General features: G+C 40.1%; 1 protein-coding gene across 3 annotated transcripts in view; it reads right to left on the bottom strand.

Annotated features, from left to right (window-relative positions):
- CDH19 (cadherin 19) overlaps window positions 1-14,873 on the bottom strand; it is a 157,346-nt gene that overhangs the window by 116,808 nt on the left and 25,665 nt on the right. The window contains exon 1 of one of the 3 annotated variants that reach the window (XM_029064358.2): window positions 6,830-6,999. The exons of the other annotated variants lie outside the window; for them this stretch is intronic. The gene's annotated coding sequence lies outside the window, so the exon portion shown is untranslated. Of the gene's footprint in view, window positions 1-6,829; window positions 7,000-14,873 lie in introns of those variants that run through there. 3 annotated transcript variants of the gene reach the window in all.

Here is a 14,873-nt window from a genome sequence, read left to right as displayed (position 1 = left end):
CTAAAAATGTTTGCTTTTCAATATTTTTCTTTTCTGAACAATTTCTTCCCACCAGAATTTGTTGCTTTAGACAGAAATTTACTGGATATATTGGAAAGTCTGCTGCTACCATCAGTGGTAATAATAATAATGGTATTTAAGAGCTTACTATGTGCCAAGCACTGTTCTAAGCACTGGGGTAGATACAGTGAGAAGCAGCGTGGCTCAGTGGAAAGAGCCAGGGTTGGGGACTCAGAGGTCATGGGTTCTAATCCCAGCTCCGCCGCTTGCCAGCTGTGTGACTTTGGGCTTGTCACTTCACTTCTCTGTGCCTCAGTTCCCTCATCTGTAAAATGGGGATTAAAACTGTGAACCCCACATGGGACAACCTGATCACCTTGTATCCCCCCAGCACTTAGAACAGTGCTTTGCGTATAGTAAGCACTTAAATGCCACCATTATTATTATTATTACAAGGTCATGATGTTATCGCCCATGGGGCTCACAGTCTTCATCCCCATTTTACTGATGAGGGAACTGAGACACAGAGATGTTAAGTGGCTTGCCCAAGGTCACACAGCAGACAAGTGGCAGAGTTGGAATTAGAACATACGACCTCTAACTTCCAAGCCCGTGCTCTTTCCACTAAGCCAAGCTGCTTCCAAACAGATGGATTGATTAAATATGGAGATTATCTCTAGAGGACAGACACGTTTTATAGGGAGAAACAGTTACTATTGGGGAAGCCTAATACTGGGCTATAATATATTGGAATGTAAATTTCTGACTTCATGTCTCTAGCGTATATGCATCTAGTCCAGTGCTTTGCACAAAGGTTGTGGGATAAACTTCAAAATATCACCAGAAATTGGGACCTTTTGAAAAATATAATGCAAATAAAGATGCTAAAATTAATTTGCCTGAAAAACAAGAAGATTTGACTTAGATCTATTTATTTAGGATAAAATGTTTGAACATTGATTCAAAATGTTTTAAATGAATTTGTGATGAGAGTACAAATATTTCTTTGTCTTTAGTGTACACTAAACTATGGAAACATTTTGTGTAGGATGGACAGGCCTGGCAAGATATTGTTAACTCAGTGTATCCTAACTATTTGTCATCAGCATCGTTCATTTTTTGTTTTGCTCGGTTTTGTTTTCATGAGAAATTTTTTATTCCTTTAATCACCGTTTTAAATCTTTCTACTCTCTTTTTAGTGGTATTTATTAAGCACTTACTTTGTTCCAAGCACTGTTCTAAGTGCTAGATCAGATACAAGATAATCAGGTTGGATGTAGTCCTTATCCCAAATAGGGTTCACATCTTAATTTATATCTTATAGACGAAGTAACTGAGGCACAGAGAATTAAGTGACTTTCCCGAGGTCACACAGCAGACAAGTGGTAGAATGGGATTAAAACCCAGATCCCCTAACTCCCAGGCCCATGTCCTTTCCACTAGGCAATGCTTCTCTTCTAAGGAAGCCAACTAAAACTTTCTAAGATATAATACCTAGGATCATGTTGAAATTGGTCCCTTTAAGCAAGTGTTGTTAAATTGGTATTTAATACTAAAAAAAAATTTAAAAAATCCCCCAATACTATCCAAGAAAATGTCCTGGAGCTTTGTCCTTCAAAATACCTCCCTCCCTTTGAACATCATTGCCTAAGTCAACATTCATTCATTCATTCAATCATATTTATTGAGCACTTACTGTGCACAGAGCAGTGTACTAAGCACTTGCAAAGTCCAATTCAGCTACAAATAGAGACATTCCCTGCCCACAACAGGCTCACAGTCTAGAAGCGGGGGAGACAGACATCAAAACAAGTAAACAGGCATCAGTAGCATCGTTATAAAAAATAGGAAAATATGGAACACTTCAAAAATTTGCATGTCATCCTTGTGCATCAGTCAAACCATCCTTCCAGTATAATTAAGTTGCAATCAAAATAATGGACTGTGACTCTTTCTATTGTTTAGGGCAATTGGGTCCACAGAAGGATCATTCTGGAAGTGTACTTGAAAGCACACCGCATCTGTTCCCGCCATCTCCCTCCAGCCACTGTGGAGACCCAATGAGGCTATGATCTGGTTCTCTGGCCCTCTAACTTAGTCATAACCTAGTGGAAAGAGCACAGGACCTGGGTTCTAATCTTAACTCTGCTACTTGCCTTTTGGGTGACCTTGGGCAAGTAACTTGACTTCTCGGTGCCTCAGTTACCTCAAATGTAAAATGAGGATTTAGACTGTGAGCCCCACATAGGACACTGATTGTGTTCAACCTGCTTAGTTTGTGTTTGCCCCAGGGCTTAGTATGGTGTCTGGCACATAACAAGCACTTAGCAAATACCATTAAAAATAGAAAAGTTGCCCCAAGGAAGATATACCCATCCTCATTTCACTGAGTTGGGGCACAGTTAAGTAGTAGAGAAGAATCAGTCAATCAGTCAATTGATGGTATTTTCTGTGTGCAAAGTGCTGTACTAAGTACTTTGGGAAGCATAATACAAATGAATTGGTAAATGTGATCCCTGCGCAAAAAGAGTTTATAGTCTATGGTAGAAAAAAAAGACTAGGAGAAAGAAAGGGAGAAGAAAATGAGGGAGAAAGGGAAGACATGAAAGAAGGGATGTAAGTTGAGGAGCTTCTCCAAGTAGAGGATTCACTTTCAAATTCAAATAGCTCTCAGAAACAAAAGCTTTCAACAAACTACTTGTCTTTAGATAAGAAGTGCTATATTCAGCAAAGGAAACCCAAACCATCAGATTCCAAATAACATTTGCTTTACAAAAAATTAGCACAATGATTATCAAGCAATCAATGATATTTATTGAGTGCTTATTGTGTATAGAGAAATGTACTAAGCATTTGGGAGAGTACAATACAACAGAGATGGTAGACACATCCCCTGACCACAGTGAGCTTACAGTCTAGATGATGAGGTTTTGTTGTTAAAAGAATCTTTCCAATTAGCATTAGAAAAAAATGTGTTCTAGTTTAGTTGATACTAAAGAAAAAATTGAAGATGTGAGATCTGACAACAATACTGTGAAAGAGTAATTCATTTAGTCACATGGAAAATGTAACAATTAACTTGTATTCAGGATTTTCTAAATTCATGGGGAAAAAAACCCAAAAAACTTTGTATGCTTTGTTAGGCTATAGCTTAACTCTAGATTAGAAACTCACTGTGGGCCAAAATCATGCCTACCAAACTTTGTTATATTGTACTCTCCCCAGCTCTTAGTACAGTGTTCTGCATACAGCAAGTACTAATTAAATACCTTTGATTGGTTGACTTATTGATTGATTATTACAGAGACAGAAGGATATGCATGGAACTGGACGTTTTTACCTAATATGGTTTTGTCCAAATACACTTAGTTTCAGGCAAAATGCTCATCAAGTCTTGGAATGAGCTGGGGAGGCAGACTGCCTTCTTGCCCCATAGAGAATGATCCCTGTGACAACTTTGCTTTCATACAAGTAGTCCTGTTGCCAGTCTGTCTCTTGGGATTGTGAATGGACATCCTACCTGCCTGGAAAACTGAGAAAGACCCAGAAATTGGAAACCAGTGATCTCTTCTCCATTATACCCACTCCCTTGAAGAACACACTCTCTTCAACTACCATCTCTACATGAATGATTATCAAATCAACTTTCCAGTCCTGACCTCATTCCTTCTCTACAATCTTGAATTTCCTTCTGCCTTCAGGGTATCTCTACCTGGATGTCCTCTCGACAACTCAAACTTAATATGTCCAAAACTGAACTCCCCACACCTTGTCTTCCGATCAGTGGAGACAACACTATCCTCCCTGTCTCACAATCCCTTAACCTTGACATTGTACTCAATCTCCCTCATTCAACTCACATATTGAATATGCAACCAAATTCCTTCTGTTCTCTTCTCTGGCTGGGCCTTTCCTATAGGGGAGCCAAGAAGCCTTCCACCAATCTTACTCTTAGTTCATGGCTCAGCTCATGACATTCAAAGATTTATTACTTGGGCAGCAGTCCCAAGGAGAATCTGCTACAGGTATACAATACTAAATTCCATTCAAATTCTGTTCAAGCAGACAGCCTTTTCTATCACCCCAACTTTCTCCAAGATCTGTTTCTCTGACTTCTAACACTGTTGTAAGTCTACGTCTCATGTAGTTTCCCTGGGAAGCCTCTTGGAGACCTTTTCCGATAAATTTTTATTTTGTCCAGTTCATATCTCTCAAACACTAGCTCAGCACCGAAAAGCAAAAAACACTCATGCCTTTTTTTTGATAATATTTGTTAAGCACTCACTATGTGCTAGGAACTATACTAAGGACTGCGATAGGTAGAAGAAAATCAGGTTGGACAGAATCGCTGTCCCACATGGGGCTCACAGTATTCTATGCTGTATATGAACTTTACATCCTTACACCAACCTGTTCCATTCTACATATTGACTTACATTCTCTTCTATTTAAGTACTTACCAATCCTCATATCTAATCTAATCTAATCTAATCTAGGGAAACAGTGTGGCTTAATGGATAGAGAATGGGCCCAGCATTCAGAAGGATAGGGGTACTAAACCCATCTCTGCCACTTGTCTGCTGTGTGACCTTGTGCAAGTCACTTCACTTTTCTGGTCTTCAGTAACCTCATCAGTAAAATGGAGAGTAAGAGTTTGAGCCCCTTGTGGGATAGGGACTATGTCCTACTTGATTGACCTTTATCTGCCCCAGTACTTTGAACAGTGCTTAGCACAAAGTAAGTGCTTAACAAGCACTATTATTATTATTACATTTTCTTTCTCTTCTTCTATTTTTAAATTACTTCATGTCTTCCAGCTATACTGACATCTACTTCAGGGCAGGGTTTATTCATTCATTCATTCATTCATTCAATCGTATTTATTGAGCACTTACTGTGTGCAGAGCACTGCACTAAGCTCTTGGAAAGTACCATTCGGCAACAGATAGAGACAATCCCTACTCAACAACAGGATCACAGTCTAGAAGGAAGAGACAGACAATAAAAAAAAAAAAAACAAGTAGACAGGCAACAATACGATCAGAATAGATAAATAGAATTGTAGATATCTACACATCATTAATAAAATAAAGTAATAAATATGTTCAAATATACACAAGTGCTATGGGGAGGGGAAGGGGAGAGGGAGGGATTTGGGTGATGGGAAGGGGAGGAGAAGCAGAAGAAAAAAGGGGGGTTCTGTCTGGGAAGGCCTCCTGGAGGAGGTGAGCTCTCCTCTAACTCTATTCACTGTGGGCAGGGAACCACAGTGTCTACCTACTCTGCTACATTGTATTCTCCCAAATTCTTAGTACAGTGTTCAGAATGCAGTAAGCACTCAATAAATATAATTAATAAATATGATTAAATGAATGAATTGATTGATCTATTGTACTCTTCTAATCACTTAGTACAGTGCTCTATTCAACAAATAATGTTGATTAATTAATTGAAGCCATCAAATATATTCAAAGGAATTACTTGTCTTATTAGTTCAATCAATCATATTTATTATGGGCTGTACTAAGGGTTTGGGAAAGCACAATACAATAATAAACAGTTACATTTTCGGCCCACCATGAACTTACATTCTAGGGTGGGGGAGGCAGACATCGATACAATAAATAAAATTACATCAGTGATGTGTGGCTGGGAGGGTGCCAGGGGAGAGGAAAGGGAGCAAGTCAGGGTGATGCAGAAGGGAGTGGGAGGTGAGGAAAAGTGGTGCTTAGTCTGGGAAGGCTTCTTGGAGGAGATGTGCCTTCAATAAGGCTTTGAAGGTTCATTCCCTACTCACTCCCTTCTCAGTCCTGGTCCATACCTTCATTATCTAAATCCATTATTGAATCCATCATTATCTTCCATCTTCATGGGGCTTTGGAACACTTTGGTCCCAAGTAAGGACTGGCAACTTTCTTATTTGCTACTAAAAAACTAAGTTTTTTTTTTAAAAAAAAGATATTTGCTAAATCCAACCTCTGCCAGTCATTTATTTTCATTCACTTGGTTCCTGTTCACATCTCAACTCTCAACTCCAGGCCTTTGCCTTAGGATATATTTTTCAAAATAAAACTCAAGGATTATAAATTGGGGGTTTGGAAAGCAGTTTAAAATATTGCCATGATCCATGAAATAGATAGCTCATAGGATTCCTATTCAAAGATGAAAGATAGAATTACAGAGTTCTAATAGCTCCTGAGGTAGGTAGAATTGCCTGCTGAATGACTCAAGGGAACTTTAGGGCACAAAACCCAGCAATTTATTTTTTCTAATCGCATCTTAAGTACAGTATCTCAGGACTCCTTCACAGAGGAGTGTAATGGGGAGAAAACATTTCATACAATTGATTACAGATACTCTCAGGAAGGTGTAAAGAAATCATGTACTATGAATATGTACCAGTTAAAGAAAGTTTTTGTTGTAAAAATGACAAAGACACAATTAAATGTCTTTAGGATCAATTACACTGGAAGAGACACAGTGGGAATGTACACTGAAGAAAAGAGGCTAGGCCTGATCCTCAACTAGAGGGACATGAAAGAGATGTTAAGGGAAATTCGTAAGTGATTTGGAGGGAAAAAAATAATTTGAAAACCTTAAGCAACGTATAGGAAAAAAAAGACTGTATTACTGTATAGGATCAACTAGGAAAAAGAATAGATGAGAGTCAGAGAATAATTAAAGCATTATAGTTAGGAGATTAGATTGAAGTTTTCAGCATAGGAGAACACTTTTAAAAGGAGAATTGATGAAGAGTTCCCATGATTTGTCCAGGACTTGTTGGACTTGTTGGAAAAGAGCATTAATAATTTGGCCACAATAAACTCACTTTTTTGAAGTTTAGCAGTTTGCTAATATGACCACAAATCAAATCAGTCCATCTTTGATTACTCAATTGCACCCAACAGTGAATCTTTGAATACGTAGAAATGCATGTTTCTTCACAGTCACAAGGAAGTGTAATCTCCACCCAGAGGATGAAATTATACTTCAGAATTACAGGCTCTCTAAGAGAAAAGCGATACAAAAAATTAATTTAAAAAAAACCCTCAAAAAACTAGTGCAGTAGGCTTTACCTATTCTTCCAGTTTTTATTATTACCTATTATTTATTTACCTATTCTTCGGGGAAGCAGCGTGGCACAGTGGAAAGAGCACGGGCTTTGGAGTCAGGGCTCATGAGTTCGAATCCCAGCTCTTCCACTTGTCGGCTGTGTGACTGTGGGCAAGTCACTTCACTTCTCTGGGCCTCAGTTCCCTCATCTGTAAAATGGGGATTAAGACTGTGAGCCCCACGTGGGACAATCTGATTCCCCTGTGTCTACCCCAGCGCTTAGAACAGTGCTCTGCACATAGTAAGCGCTTAACAAATACCAACATTATTATTCCAGCTGCTACTTGTAGTAATTTGTTTATTAATATCAATGTCTAGCTCTAAACTGTAAACTCTTGGTGGGTAGGGAACACATCTACCAACTCTGTTGTACTGTACTCTCCCAACCACTTAGTAGAGGTGATCAGGGTAGGTTCTCAGGACCTAGTTGATCATGGAAAGCACTTAAATTCCATTGATTAAATAAATACCACTGATTTATTAAGTGCTGCTGCTGTTTGCCATTTTTAGTACCATTTAGTTCTTCATATAAATCCAATCTCCTCCATCCCCTTTGGAGTTCAGATGGTTGAGTTGGGATAATGATAATAATAATAATGACATTTGTTAAGCACTTACTATATGCAAGAACTGTTCTAAGAGCTTGGGATGATACCAGATAATTGGGTTGGACAGAATCCATGTCTTACATGGGCTTACAGTCTTAATCCCCATTTTACAGAAGAGGTAACTGAGGCCCAGAGAAGTGAAGTGACTTGCCCAGAGAAGTGAAGTGACTTGCCCAGGGTCACACAGCAGACAAGTGGCAGAGCTGGGATAAGAACCCACGTTCTTCTGACTCCCAGGCCCATGCTCTCATCCATTAGGCCATGTTGTTTCCTAAAATACTACTAAAATAGGATTTACTCTTTTTCAGGAGGTGCCGAAAATAAACAGATACACAACCTATATGGAACCTCTCCCCTTTTTGATTATAGAGAAGTAATAGGTGCCAAAGAATAGGAAGTGTATGAAAGGATGCTTTGTAAGAAGCAGAAACCTCATCTACTCAACTTGTTTTTTCTTTATGGTTCCATGGTAGTTCTGGGGTAAAGGCATTAGGTAATTGGCAGTTATGTTTGTTTCATCGTAAGCACTCATGTTTTACTCTCTCCCAGTATTCATCCCAGTTTGGGTACAGAGAAAGGTTTCACTTTCCCTTCCTCACATTCTTTGCTCTATGTCCGTCAAATGTAAGTAGGGCAACTGTTTTTCCATTCCCTTGTCTAGCAATGTTTAGTGGTCTGCGTGAATCATAGATGCTCAGAGCATCCTTGGATCTCTGAAAGATCAAATTTAGGATTACCTTTTCTATTTTTTTTGCTGAAATTGGTCACCTTCCCCAGCATTAGTTATTATCATACTCATAAACCACCAAATCCTTCTGTCTTGCTTGTTCTTTCACTAGTCCTGACTTCAAGAACCCCAGGCTTAGGAAAAATCTCCTCTGGGAAGTAGTGGAAATTCCATGCTGTTTATCATTTGAAGATTCATCCCAACATTAAAATCTTGTTTGAGGATCAATACCAAGCTCTCTGTAGGAGCAACTGGGGAGAGACTGACTAACAGGAGGTATGTTATTCATGTCCAATTTGCTCGGAACACACTGGCCACTAGATGCTTCTAGTAGTGGAAGCAAATTAGTCTAATTTTTTCCATCCTTTCCTTTAAACCCGTTTCTCTTACCTGGGGACTATCTTGGGCAGATCAATCATTATCCCAATGGATTTGATATGGGAGAACAAAGATCCTTATCAGTTTCATTTTTTTAGCTCTTAATGTTTCAGAACCTTTTACTCTGTACTTGAGAGGGTAAGGATAGAATCAGAATACATAATCTCCCCTCTCAGGGAGTTTACAATGTAGTGAGGGAGACAAACACCAAGATAAACGCAGATGGGAGAAAGCAATAGAGGCATATAAGGATCTCAGTATAAGAGATATGGATGGGTGTGAGTGCCTAATTGCTTAGGTTATACAAGAGGCCTGAGGTGGCAGTAGGAAGGGACAACTGCAAATGGGGATTCAATACCTGGTTCTCCTTCCTACTTAGTCTGTGAGTCCAATGTGAGAGAGGAATTGTGTCCTATAGTACGTGCCCCAGTGCTTAGAACATTTCTTGACACATAGTAAGCACTGAGCAAATATCATAAAAGAGTACTGGCAAATAATATATAACAAAGCATGTAACACTTCTATTCCCTTTTTAAAAAAAGGATTACAGAGGTCAGAGGCCATGTCTTCTAATTCTATTTTACAATACCAAACGGTTAGTAGGGTACTCTGAATTCAGTAGGGCCTCAATCAATACTGTTGATTGATTGGTTGATAATTGGATTTAGACCTCCCATGAGCAATGGGGTGGATGGTGGGTGGTATATCTATATCTATGTAACTTCTAACTTGATTTGAAAATGTCATTATTGTTCACCTTCCTATTTAGACTTTGAGCCCCATTTGGGATGGGGACTGCATGTGGGAAGGTAATTTTTAGTATTACTACTGCTTGTCTTGTCTAATGCCATCAAGTCATCTCTGACCCATAGCGACACCATAGACACATCTCTCCCGGAATGCCCAACTTCCATCTGTGATCATTCTGGTTATATATCACAGAGTGTCCTTGGTAAAAATATGGAAGTGGTTTACCACTGCCTCCTTCCACAGAGTAAACTTGAGCCTCCACCCTTGCCTCTCTCCTGTGCCACTGCTGCCCATCACAGGTGGGTTTTGACTTGTAGCAGATTGCATTCCACTCACTAACCACCACCCAATCTAGGAATTCATTTAATCATATTTATTGAGACACATATTTACTGTGTGCAGAGCACTGTACTGAACACTTGGAAAGGAATGTAATGGGTATGCCCCGGTTTGATTTTCCTTCCCGTAGTCAAGACTGATAGCATAGTAGAAACTCTCCAGGTATTACCCTCAGAGGGGATTACAGTTATTACTACTACTGATATTTGCTTAACTCTTACTATATGCTGAGCACTGTATTAAGCACTGGGGTAGATGCAAGCTAATCACATTGGACACAGTCCAATATATTAAACTCAGTTTGTTATATATCATCTATTTAACCTTGTAAATGGGGTATGCATATCAGTTTGATCATTCTGTTAGCATCATAGAATGTGAGCCCCTAAAGGGGCAGGTTCTGTGTCTAATTCCCTCTTGTATACTCTTTCCCAACAGTTAGAATGATGCTCTGCACACATTAAGTACTTAATAAGTACTATTACTATTACCTGTAGCTTTCAGGCATTTAGTATTCACTCCACCCTCAGCCCCAAAGCACTGATATACATATCTGAAAATCATTTATTTATATTAATGTCTTGTCTCCCTCTTCTGTCTCCCTCTCTAGACTTTAAGCTCATTGCAGGGAGGGAACATGCCTACCAACTTTGTTGTACTGTACTCTTCCAAGCACTTAGGGCAGTGCTCTGCACATGCTAAGCACTCAGTAAATAACATTGAATGATGTGGGAAATGGGTCAGCAATAAGGCAGTTGAGATTGAGGTACAGTGAGCAGTTTGGTATTAGAGAATCTAAGTGGGCAGGATGCGGTATATTTAAAAAATAATTTCTACATATAGCATATCTGCAAGGGAGGAAGGAAAGAAGAATAGTTCAAAATGGAGCACCCATCAAACAGTGAGTCTTCTCTGGTTTGAATTATTTCAAAGCAGATGCTTTTTTTCCCCAGAGCTGATGAGTACGGAGGGTTATCTCACAGACAATTATTCTTTTCCACTTCTTATCTCCTCCAAGAGACCTTCTCTGACTAAGCTTCCCTTTCCTCTTCTCCAACTCCCTTCTGTGTTGCCCTGACTTGCTCCCTTTATTCATCTCCTGTCCCACCCCCACATTTAGTTACCTATCTGTAATTTATTTATATTAATATCTGTCTTCCACTCTAAGTTGTAAGATCGTTGTGGGCAGGGAATGTGTCAGTTTGTTGTTATACTGTATTATCCCAAATGCTTAGTACAGTGCTTTGCACATAGTAAAACACTCAAATGCAATCGACTGGGTGACTTAGGGGTTCACTACAGCTCGGGGCCGGGCTGACTCTCATAGCTGTTTTGCCAAGCAGAGGATTTAGCTTTAACATGAAACCATGGTGCAAGATCTAAGCAGCAGGTCAGTCAGTCAGGCAATCATATTTATTGAGCACTGACTGTGTGCAGAGAACTGTACTAAGCCCTTGAGAAAGTACAAAGTAGTGATATAACTGACACATTCCCTGCCCACAACCATAGTGCCTTAAGCATGGGCTGGGGTCACCAAGAGCAGAACAGGGACAGAACAGGGGAAAGCCAGACCACGTTTCATCTCTTTGCTTAGATCTCTCCTGCCCACATCACCAGGACCTCTAGCCTATGAGTGGATGCTTCTGCTGTTGCCTTTAGGGTACAGTCTGGAAAAAGAAAGAAGAGAGAAGGAAGGTTGGCTAGTCCTGGATGGATCTTGCCTGTTCTGGTCTGGATACAGAAAAGAAGCAAAGTAGGCAGGAAGGGTGGGAGGGAGGAAAGTCAGTAATGAGGAAAGCTGGAGACAGTAAGAAATGAAGGAAAAGTTAGAGGAAGGGAGAAGAGAGGGGAGGTGTTACAGAAATTTTGACTTGAGAACAGTAGAACTGTTTTCTCTGCCTTTGTCATGCAAACCTCTGCCCCAGAAAGCCTGTCCAGATCTTGCCTTCCTAGCCCAAAGACCAGCAGCCAGACAGCCTGGCTCCAGCAGCAGCAGAGGTTGAGCTGGAGGAAGGGAGAGCAGGATCCGTGTCTTGTCAGCAGCTGTTAGAGGAGCAGCAGTTCAAAGATAAGACACGGGGACTGAGCAAGGAAAGTGCCTTCTTCCTGGCTTAGGCCTCACACACATGACAGGATTCACTTCAAGAAAGATTCACCTTCAGTAATTCAGTAGAAATGGATTTTGGCTTTCGTCAAAAAGTGTTTTTTTTTTTTTAATAAAGCTAATACCCAAATCAATATTTTATATATCTGTAATTTATTTATGTATGTATATCGATATCTATCTCCCCCTCTAGACTGTGAGCTCATGGTGGGCAGGGAATGTGTCTTGTTGTAGTTTATTTTCCCAAGCGCTGAGTACAGTGCTTTGCACAGAGTAAGCACTCAATAAATACAATTGAATGAACGAATGAACCTTCTCCCCATACATTTGCAGCCAACATGCCATTTCATCAGAAGGCTTTTTTGTTCACCTCTACATACATGTGCAACCCAAAACTGGATTTTTATCAAACTACACATATGGATAAGATCATCAGCAGTAATAATGGTGATCGTAATAATAATAATAAATGATAGGAAGTATGGTATTTTTAAGCATTTACAGCAACCCAAGCAGTATAATAAGCACTGGGGTAGAAATAAAATAATCAGAAGAGACATACTCCCTGTCTCACATGGAACTCACTGTCTAAGAGGGAGAGAGAACAGCTTTTCATTTTATCCCATTTTTGCAGATGAGGGAACTGAGGCATTGAGAGGTTAAATAACTTGGCCAAGGTCATACCACAGTTAGGAGGCATAGCATAACTGTGATTATAACTCTGGTATCTACCTTAAAATGTTGCTAAAATTTGCCCTTTCCTCTCCATCCAAATTGCTACTTGCTGATCCAAGCACTTACCCTATCCTGTCTGGACTACGGCATCTGTCTCCTTGCTGACCTCCCTGCTTCTTGTTTCTTCCCGCTCTAATCCATAGTTCACTCTGTTGCACAAATCATTTATCAACAAAAACATTCACTTTGTGTCTCCCCAATCCTCGAGAATCTCCAGTGGCTTCCCATCTGCCACCACATCAAACAGAAACTCCTTTCCATTGGCTTTAAAGAATTCATTCAGCTTGTCCCATCCTACCTCACCTCACTATACCCCTGCTACAGTCCAACCTACACTCTCCGCTCCTCTAGCGCCAGCTTACTCCCTGGGCCCTGATCATTCATTCATTCATTTATTCATTCATTCAGTCATATTTATTGAGTATTTACTGTGCAGAGCACTGTACTATGCACTTGGGAAAGTACAATGCAACAATAAACAGACACATTCCCTGTCCACAGTGAGCTATCTCACCACTGAGCCCTTTTCCACATCTTCTCCCTAGGATGGGACTCCCCCTCCCTCTCTATATACACCATACCACCACTCTCTCTACCTTCAAAATGTTATCAAGGTCAGAACTCCTCCAAGACGCCTTCCCTAATTAAGCTCTTTTTTCCCCTGGCTCATTCTCCCTCCTGTCACCTATGCACTTCAATCTGTGACCTTTAGAAATTTGATATTAACCCCACCACCAACCCCATGGCACTTATATACATATCTTTAAATTATATATTATAAAGTACTTATTCATTCATACTGTCTGTCTCCCCTTCTAAACTGTAAGCTTGTAATGGGCTGGGAATGTGTCATTTATGTTGCATTTTACTCTTCCAGGGGCTTAGTACAGTGCTCTGAACAAAGTAGGTGCTCAATAAATATGATTGATTGATTGATCTTGAATACAAATCCTGAGCTCTTTGCTACTGGCTACTGTGTCATCTTGTCTACAGATGTGATTCCTTTTCCTAACCACCAAGGAGTTATACTTGTTGAAGGTCAACAAGTATAGTATAAAAACTGGGGGAAAACACTTGCTGCTGCTGCTTGCTGTTATCTGAAAGGATGACAGAGACAGCCAAGGCTAGAGGAGACCTTTTAGCCCAGGACACTTGAGCTGGTCTCAGCCCATACTAAGACCAATCATCTTGTGCTAGGAGAAATCTCACTGCCCCCGGATGAAGGGCTTTATCCAGTTATTCCCTGGGTCGAGGGCTTAATGGTGTCTGGAAAATCTCCTTGCCCCTGGGTTGGAGGACTTAATGGAAGCAGGATCCTTTACGATTAATGATTTCTGCATGCTAATAAATGTTTTCTTACTTTAATACTGAATATCATGGTTTGTTCCATAGGTAAAGTTGAGCCATGAACACCCTTGTCCCTAATTGGACTTATTGGGATGTGACACGAGTACAAAATTAAATTGTAACAAGGAAGATGATCTTGCTCTTTCACTTATGTCATAGAAGCTGAGCCACTGAGGAGTAGAATCCTTATGCAAGTTTTGGAACACTAGAGAGGCTGTGGTAGTAGGACTTCCCAAACTGAGCTACCCCCTTTTCCCTCTGCTCCCCCTCCACCCTCTGCTCCTCCCCCTCCCCTCAGCACTGTGCTTATTTGTATATATTATTTATTACCCTATTTATTTTGTTAATGAGGTGTACATCCCCTTGATTCTATTTATCACTGTGATGTAATGTATGACTGTGATTATGTAGTCTTGTTTTTGTTTCGTTCTGTCTTGCTCTGCTGTCTGTCTCCCCTGATTAGACTGTGAGTCCATCATTGGGCAGGGATTGTCTCTATCTGTTGCCGAATTGAACATTCCAAGCACTTAGTACAGTGCTCTGTACATAGTAAGCGCTCAATAAATACTACTGAATGAATGAATGACTTTGCCTAGGTCTATGCAAAGCCAAAATATAGGAGGACACTGCCCACTAAACAGTTATCAACTGTAATCGCAATCTTCACAATATTTCTGAAATCCAGTCTTTCCTTTCCACCCAAACTGCTACCATGATAATTCAAGCACTTATCCTATCCCAACTTTATTACTGCATCTGCCTCCTTGTTGAT

This window comes from Ornithorhynchus anatinus, chromosome 5, assembly GCF_004115215.2.
Source record: "Ornithorhynchus anatinus isolate Pmale09 chromosome 5, mOrnAna1.pri.v4, whole genome shotgun sequence".
Taxonomy (NCBI): Eukaryota; Metazoa; Chordata; class Mammalia; order Monotremata; family Ornithorhynchidae; genus Ornithorhynchus; species Ornithorhynchus anatinus.
This window is presented reverse-complemented; position numbering and strand designations above follow the sequence as displayed.